Genomic DNA, 8,471 nt, shown 5'->3' on the forward strand with positions numbered 1-8,471 from the left:
TTGGGGGGGTACAGGAGATTGAATTCAGGACCTTGCACGGGTGAGACAGGCATGGTGCTACTGAGCTAAATCCCCAGCCCAAGAGAATATTACATTTGTAAATAAAACTATAGGTTTAAAGTTAAGCTTAAATTTAATAATAGATTCTAAAATTAGATACCTTCAATAAATTTGATATTAAGAAAAAGTATTTCTATTTTCCTTTTATCTTTCTATGTTCAAAAGTATGTATGAGATACATTTCAAAACTCAAATTATGAAAGATCAACTTCTCCAAATCCAGACTCACACACAAATACACACATACTCAATCTCTTTAACCTTCACAAACATCAAGCACTTCAGATACAGTTACCAGATGACCACTGTCATTTCTATACCTAGGAGAAATGAAAGCATATGTGTCTACATAGAATTCACATGGATATTCATACATAGCCATGTTTCCCTGAAAACAAGACCTAGCAGAAAATAATCAGCATTGAAGACTAGAGCAAAATGCCAGCCCCGATCAACCTATCCTTGCCTTAACTGCCTTATAGGGTAGGCACCAAGCAAGAGTGTTAATGGCAGATAAGGCCAGGATAGGCTGAATGCACCTGGCATCTTTCATCTCTAGTCTTCAATAATGATTGTTTTCCTGCTAGGTACTGCTTTCAGGAAAACAGGGTAGTAGCCTTATTTATAATAGCCAAAAACTAGAAGCAACCTTAATTTCCGTTAGCAGTTGAATAGGGAAACAAATTGTAATAAATAGAAATCCAATCGAATATTATTCAGCAATAAAAAGGACGGAAGTACACACATTGTGCTCTTCTTAAAGTCTTCTGTGGTGCAGTGGATGGAGACTGGGTTATGTACCTCTCACAGTTACAAAGGAGACGGAGAAAGTGAGTCCTGGCTTTCACCTAGGAATCAGGACTCTAAACACTAGAGATTCTCTAAGTATAGGACAGCTATTGAGCAGCTAAAGAGAAACCATTAAAACGTGACCAAGTTTACTACATTACACTTGGTGGAAAGTAAATTTAAGGAGGCTGGGTGGGAAAAGCTGGAGGTAGAAGGACCAGTTAGGTGGCTGGTGCTGATCCACAAAGAAGATAGTGATACTCTGAACAAAGGCTGCAATAACAGAAGCAGAGACAGGGAATAAATGTGAAAAACAACTTAAAAGAAAAGTAAGCATAATTTGAGATTATTACATAATGAAAATGAGGGAGCAGGAGGAATTAAGAATTTCTGGCTTAAATACTGAATAGAAACCTACATAGAGATTCCTCAAAAAAGAAAAAGAAAACTACCACATGATATAGTGATCCCACTACTGGGAAAAGAAATAAAAATCAGTATGTTGAGGAGACATCGGCACTCCCATGTTTATTGGACCAGCATTCACAATAGCCAAGAAATGGAAACAAACTGTTTATAAACAAGTGAATGAAGAAAGAATGGGTACACACTGGAATTCCACTCACCCACACACCCAAAAAAAAAAGATGAAATTCTGTGATAACATGATGGAAGTGGAAGACATTACATTAAGTGAAATAAACCAGATGCAGAAAGATAAAGTCTGTATTATTATCTCAGTCATAAGTGAAGTCGCAAAAAAAAAAAAAAAAAACTTGAACTCATAGACAGTGAGCATATACTAGTAGTTACCAGAGCCTGGGGAAAGCAGGAGAGGAGAAATGGGGAAAGGTTTGTCAACAGGTTCTAAGTTACAGTTAGATAGATGAAACTAACAACAAATGCTGGCAGGGTTGTGGGGAAAGAGGAACACTGCTCTGCTGCTGATGGGAGTGTAGTCTGGTACAACCACTGTGGAAAGCAGTATGGAGATACCTCAAAGAACTAGGATTGGCAGTCCCTGGCTGGGTATCTTCCCCAAATAAGAAATAAAAGTATTATACTTTTACATATGAGTATATATATATATATATATATATATATATGCACCCATGTTCATAGCAGCACAATTTGTAATAGCTAAAACTTGGAAGCAGCCCAATTGCCCATCAACAAGAGACTGAATAAAGAAAATGTGGTATTTTTATAAAATGGAATACTACTCAGCCATAAAAATGAGAAATTAGAGACATTTATAGCTAAATATATGCACATTGAGGTGATACTCAAGTGATATAAATAGGACACACATGAAAATACTGAATAGTTTCTCTAGTGTGAGAAACTGAAAGTGTAAATAAGGATTAAAAGGTATAATAGATAATGCGAAATAGGAAGAAAAGGGACAAGAGAAGGGGAAATGGGGGTAGAGGAAAGGAAAGAAGAAATGGTATTAATATGATAAAATGAAAAATAATGGAAAAAAAGTCTTTGTAGATAGGGAGGGAGGGAGGGGTTGAAGGGAGGGCAAGGGGATGGGGAAAAAAACAAGAACCAAGATAGATTATGCAAGGTGCAAATATCCATTGATGATTGTCATTATATTGTATACATTAAATGTATCAATAAAATTAGTTTTTAAAAAAAGAAACAAATTCTGGTGTTTTATTGCAAAGAAGAAAAACTATTGAAAATGATAACTTATTGTGTGCTTCAAATAAAGTAGAATAAAGGATTTTAAATGTTTTCACCACAAAGAAATGATCAATGTTTGAGGAGATAGATATGTTTTTCCTAATTTGAATGTTACACTATGTATACATGCATAGAAACTTCACATGTTATCTCAAAAATATGTACAATTTTTATTATATTAATTCAATTTGTTTAATTTTTTTTTAATTTCTGACAAGTAACTGAATAGATAATGAGAACTTTACTTAAGATAAGAAAGAACAATGGAAGGGCCTGGGATTTAGCTCAGTGGTTCCACTTTCCTGCCTCACAAGCGCAAGGACCCCAGTTCGATCCCCAGTACCAAAAAAAAAAAAAGAAGAAAAGACCCTGGAAAAAAGAAGCCAGTTTGGGAGCCAGAGGAATTCCATACATGTTATTGGTTTCTACTATATAATTTCATTGTCATCAGAGAACATACTTTGTTTGACTTGGACTCTTATATTTGATGCTTTATGGTATTAAATATGATCTACCTTGGAAAATATTCTATGTACACTTGAAAAGCACGTGAATTCTATTATTAGATGGAGTAACCTACAGATGTTAATTAGATAAAGTTGCTTCATAGTATTCAGCAAGTGTCCTATATCTTTGCTGATCTTTTATCTTGTTCTGTGAAATGCTAGGGAAAAAGTATTGAAATTTTCAGCTATCATCATGGACTTGCCTGTTTTTCCTTGCATCTATTTTTGCTGTATTTGGAAGCTCTATTATTAAGGGCATAAGTATTTAGTATTATTATGTCCCCTTGATGAACTGACATCTTTATTGTTATGAAATAGCCTTCTTTACATTTAATAATATTCTTTGCTTTGAAATTTGCTTTTCTCCTGACTACTTTTTTTTGTTAGCACAATAAATCTTTTCATGCTTCTACTTTGAACCTGTGTCTATATATTTAAAGCACATTTCTCGAAGGCAGCATACTGTATCTTGCTTGTACGCATAATCTTTGTCTTTTAATTGGAGATGTTTAGTCCATTTACATTTAATATAATTACTGTTATGGTTTGGTTTAAGTCTCCTATCCACTGATCTAGAAACTGGAAGTCTGTTGAACTTTTTAGTTCTGTAAGTACAGTCAGCCCTCCATATGTGCAAATGCTGCATCCACAGTTAAGCAACAGCAAATTGAAAACAACTGGGGAAAAATTATATCTAAACTGAGTGTCCCCAGAGTTTTTTATTGTCATTTTCCCCTAAAAATACAGTATGACAAGTATTTTCATGGCCCTAATATTATATTAGCTCTTATAATTAATCTAGGCGTGATTTAAAGTATATAAAAGATATTTGAAGCTATATGAAAATACTATCATCTTTTATGTAAAGCATGAGGATCTGTGGATTTCAGGAGGGGGAAGAAGGGGTTCTGGAACTGATACTTAGATTGTACCAACTGTATATGGTTTTCATGAAATTTGGAAACTTCTGGCTATTATTTCTTCAAACATTTCTTGTTCTCATCCCCTCTTTTGGAGATTGCATTACACATATATTAGGTAACTTCTAGTTGTTCTATAGCTCACTGATATAGAACATTTCCATTTCTTTTTTTTTTGTCTAAATGTTTCATTTAGATGATTTTTATTATGTTGCTTGCAGCTCACTAATTTTTTCTTTAGCAATGTCTAATTTGCCCTTAATCCAAGTCAATGGTTTTATTGTTATTGCTATTGTTGCAATGCTCGTATTCAAACCCAGGGCCTTGAGCATAACAGGCAAATGTTCAATCACTAAGTTACATCCCAGAGAACTGCTTGATATATTTTTTAATCTCATAACATTATAGATTCCTTCTGTAGAAGCACAAGTTGTCTTTTGTTATGTTTCCCCTATCTCTTCTAATCTTTTTGAACATTTGAAATAAATTAATCATTTTAATGTACTTTCTTAATTCTAACATACATGACAGTTCTGGTTCTGTTTCTGATTGGATGATTGATTTTTCTTTTCATATGGATTGTATTTTCCTGATCAAACCTCTGGATCCACCAGTCTATGGAAAATACAGGAGAAGACTACATTTTAAGCAGAAATATAGACTGCAATCAACAAAATGCAGAGTATGGGAAATTACACAGGACAATGTATCCATTTCTTTAATATATAAAGTACAAGGAAAGGAAAAAGTTTAGGAGACTAGCTAAAAGCAATGTGAGGGGCTTGCTTGGGTCTTGAGTTTAAGAACTAAATTATATAGAGCATTTATGAGAAATTTTTTAAACTGTCTAGATATTTAAAAAATTATTACTTTTAAAAGATTTTTAAGATATTCTGATCTTTTTTTTTAATTTTATTGAGTTTATTGGTACATTTTAGGGATACAGTACAGTTACATTCATTGTTGGGATCATGTACCTCTACATGGCAAGTCCTGATTCTCATTTTTTCCCCTTACCTCTGCCCACCCTTCACCCCCTCCTCCCCTCCCCATCTACAAACACTTTATTTTCATCTTTTCATTCTCTCACATTTTTTTCTTTTCCCTTTTTGTTCTTCCTCTACGCATCACACCTTCCCTACACCTTTAGCTCCTTTCTTCCAATTTCTAAATGTCAGTAATCTTATTAGAATCTTATGCATTGTTGCAGAATATTCACACCAGGGAAACTATTTGGTATTTACACATGTGTGACTTATTTATTTCACTTAGGAGTATATCTTCAATATTAAGATATTCTGATCTTTTTAAACAGACTTTATCATGTAGAGACACATAGTGAAATAGATATGGGATAATCTGCTGCTAGTGGTTTGCTTCAAAGTAATCCAGGGAAGGACAGAAAAAAAATGATCATGAGATTATAACTGTTGAAGCTGACTAATGGTTACATAGTAATTTATTATACCAGTCTTTCTACTTTTGCATTTGGAAGGTAATATTTTTCATAATAAAATGTTTTATATTTGATATTTTTCAGATTTAATATTTTTCATAATTTAAAAATTCAGTCATTCTCTTCTCTGAGAATACTCTCCCTGGCCCAATAGATTTAATTGTACTTAGAATGATTCCCCTGCCATCATAATAATTAAACTCATTTATTTTCAAATATTCTTTACCATAAGCCCCTTAAGAGCAAAGATTGTGTCTTACTTATTCTATATTATTTGTATTCTTACTTTCTACCACAGAGCCTGGATGCTCATAAATGTCATAAATGATAGTGAATTGACAGCTCTCTGGCCCCAATTCACCAGGGTGCTCATGACAAGAATATGGAATCAAACTTCCAGGTGTGAATTGTGTCCTTTGCACTTTCAAGTTATACTCTGTGTATAAACATATGGCAAAGGAGCCAAAGGAATCCTAATGTAAAAATCTAGGCAATAAAACTGCCAAGACAAACCAAGAATCTAACTTGTGACCTTTATAAAATTCTTCATTCTTTTTTTTTTTGGTGGCAGGGACTGAACTTGGGCCCTTGTGCTTGTAAGGCAGGCAGCAGAACCACTGAGCCAAATCCCCAGGCACACAAAGTTCTTCATTCTGCCTTGCCTTTCTCATAGGATTGCTCTCAATTTCAAATAAGATGTCACATGCACATGAAAGGGCTTTTAGAATGGAAAAATAGTGTAAACTGAAATATAATAGTTTCTTTCTTTTAAAGGCATCTTACAGAACACATCATTTTAGCTACTGGAAGGACTGCATTTGGCTGAAATTGTTCAGCGAGTAAAGCCTGTTTGAGGCAGTTTTGTATAAAATTTTCTTTCCTGGCACCACATATACATATGTATGATACGTACATGTATGTATGTATATATACACACAAATATGGTACCTGGTGTGTGTCCGGTGCTGCAGGCAGAGACAGAAGGACGGCACAGATGCTGGGGACCTACAAGGTGTGATTAAAGTATATGGTGAACTTTTTTCTCCTTAACCTACTGCTTTTTTTTAAATTCATACATGTTTGTAGTATATAGCGATGGCAATTATCATAGGGAGTTGGTACATGCACGTAATAATCTTAATTCTTTTCTTTCTTTCTCTCTCTCTCTCTCTCCCTCTCTCCCTCTTTTTCATCCCCTAACCTTCTTCCTCCTCCCTGCTTCTTCCAGTTCTTGGTTCCTTCCCACTCACAAAAGCTCTATTTTCATCATTTTTTCCCTTCAATTCTTTCTTCCCAGCCCCTTTCCCTTGTCTCCTTCCCTCCATTTTTATTTATTTTATTTTATTTTTTGTACTGGGGATCAAACTCAGATCCTTGTACTTGTAAGGCAGACGGCAGAACCACTGAGCTAAATCCCCAGCCCCTCCATCTCTTGTTTCTCCATCCATTTAAAAAGATTTCTCTACTTCTTATTTACCTGTCTTCTACCATATACTTCTCTCTTCCTCTCTGTCCCCATACATAAATTGACTTTATCATATAAGTGAAACCATGCAATATTTAAGCTTGTGTGTCTGACTTATTTTCAGTCAATATTATGATTTCAAATTGCATCTATTTATCTACAAATGCCTCAAATTTATCTTTATGGCAGAGTAGTATGTGGCTGAGTATAAAAACCAGATTTCCTGGGGCAGGGATTTAGCTCAGTGGCACAATGCCTGCCTCAAAAGCACAAGGTCCTGAGTTTGATTCCCAGTAATAAAAAAGAAAATAAAAACAAAATACAGATTTCCTTTATCCATTCTTCTGTTCATAGCATGTAGGCCATTTCCAAGATTTAACTATTATAAGTTGTGCTGCTATAATACAGGTATGTATGTATCACTGTAATATGATGGCTTTAACTCAGGAAGATACCTAAAAGGGGAATAACTGGGTCAAATGGCATTTTTATGTTTTTAGTTTTTTGAGGAATCTCCACACTGATTTCCATAGTGGTTGTACTAGCTTGCATTCCCACCAACAGTGTAAAAGAGTTCCTTTTCCTCCACATCCTAATCAACATTTGTCATTATTTGATTTCTTGATAAAAGCCATTCTTTCTGGAGTAAGATGATAATTTGTTGTTTTAATTTGCATTTCTCCAATGGCCAGCGATTTTGACATTTTTTTCATGTATTAATTGGCCATTTGCATTTTTCTGAGAAGTGTATATTCATTTTAGTTGTCCAATTTTTGATTGGGTCTTTTTTTTGTTGTTGTTGTTGTTCTTTATATATCCCAGAGGTTAGTCCTTTTTCCAAGGAACAGCTAGAAAAAAAAATTTCCCTTTCTACAGGTTGTCTGCATTCTTAGTTATTTCTTTTTTCTGTTTAGAAGCTTTTTAATTTATATGATCCTATTTGTTCATCCTTCATATTATTTCTTATGCTGTTGGGGTTCTATTCAGAAAATCCTTGCCTATGCCTTTGTCTTCAAGAATTTTATCTATGGTGAATGTTTAAATTTTAAATTTTATTATAGTAAAAGGCACTTTGCCTAACTTCCCTCAAAATACTCTCGCATTGCCTTGGGCTTTTCCAAAGTAGGAGGAATTGAAATAATGTGAGCACAACAGAGTTTGGAAGCATGATGGTGCACACTTGTAATCCTGGCACTCAGGAGGCTGAGGCAGGAGGATCTCTGAGAGTTCAAAGCCAGCCTGTGCTACACAGTAAGTTCATGTAGTATAGCCTGAACTATATACTGAGACTCTGTCTCGAAAAAAGAAAAAAAGAAAACAAAAAATAGCCTCACTTCAAAAAGACTAATCCCATCCTTCTTGCCACTTTCTTAACCAGTTCTGAAAGTCCTCTTTCATGAGTGTCTTTCTGAGGTGTGATTAAAAAATATATGGTGAACTGCAGCTGCTGAGTGCCGTCCAACAGAAAAGCACTATAATGTAGGAGCCGGGGATTTAACTCAGTGGTTCTGCCGCCTGCCTTGCAAGCACAAGGACCTGAGTTTGATACCCGGTACCAAAAAAAAAAAAAAAAAAAAAAA

The 8,471-nt window shown here is 34.7% G+C and overlaps 1 long non-coding RNA gene across 1 annotated transcript in view; it reads right to left on the minus strand.

Moving 5' to 3' along the window:
- The window catches only part of LOC104863180, a 34,103-nt gene that overhangs the window by 23,361 nt on the left and 2,271 nt on the right, over window positions 1-8,471 (minus strand). Inside the window, exon 2 of the long non-coding RNA XR_780505.3 lies at window positions 6,375-6,431. This is a non-coding gene — a long non-coding RNA (uncharacterized LOC104863180). The remainder of the gene's footprint in view (window positions 1-6,374; window positions 6,432-8,471) is intronic.

This window comes from Fukomys damarensis, unplaced genomic scaffold, assembly GCF_012274545.1.
Source record: "Fukomys damarensis isolate Sample0158 unplaced genomic scaffold, DMR_v1.0_HiC HiC_scaffold_37, whole genome shotgun sequence".
NCBI lineage: Eukaryota > Metazoa > Chordata > Mammalia > Rodentia > Bathyergidae > Fukomys > Fukomys damarensis.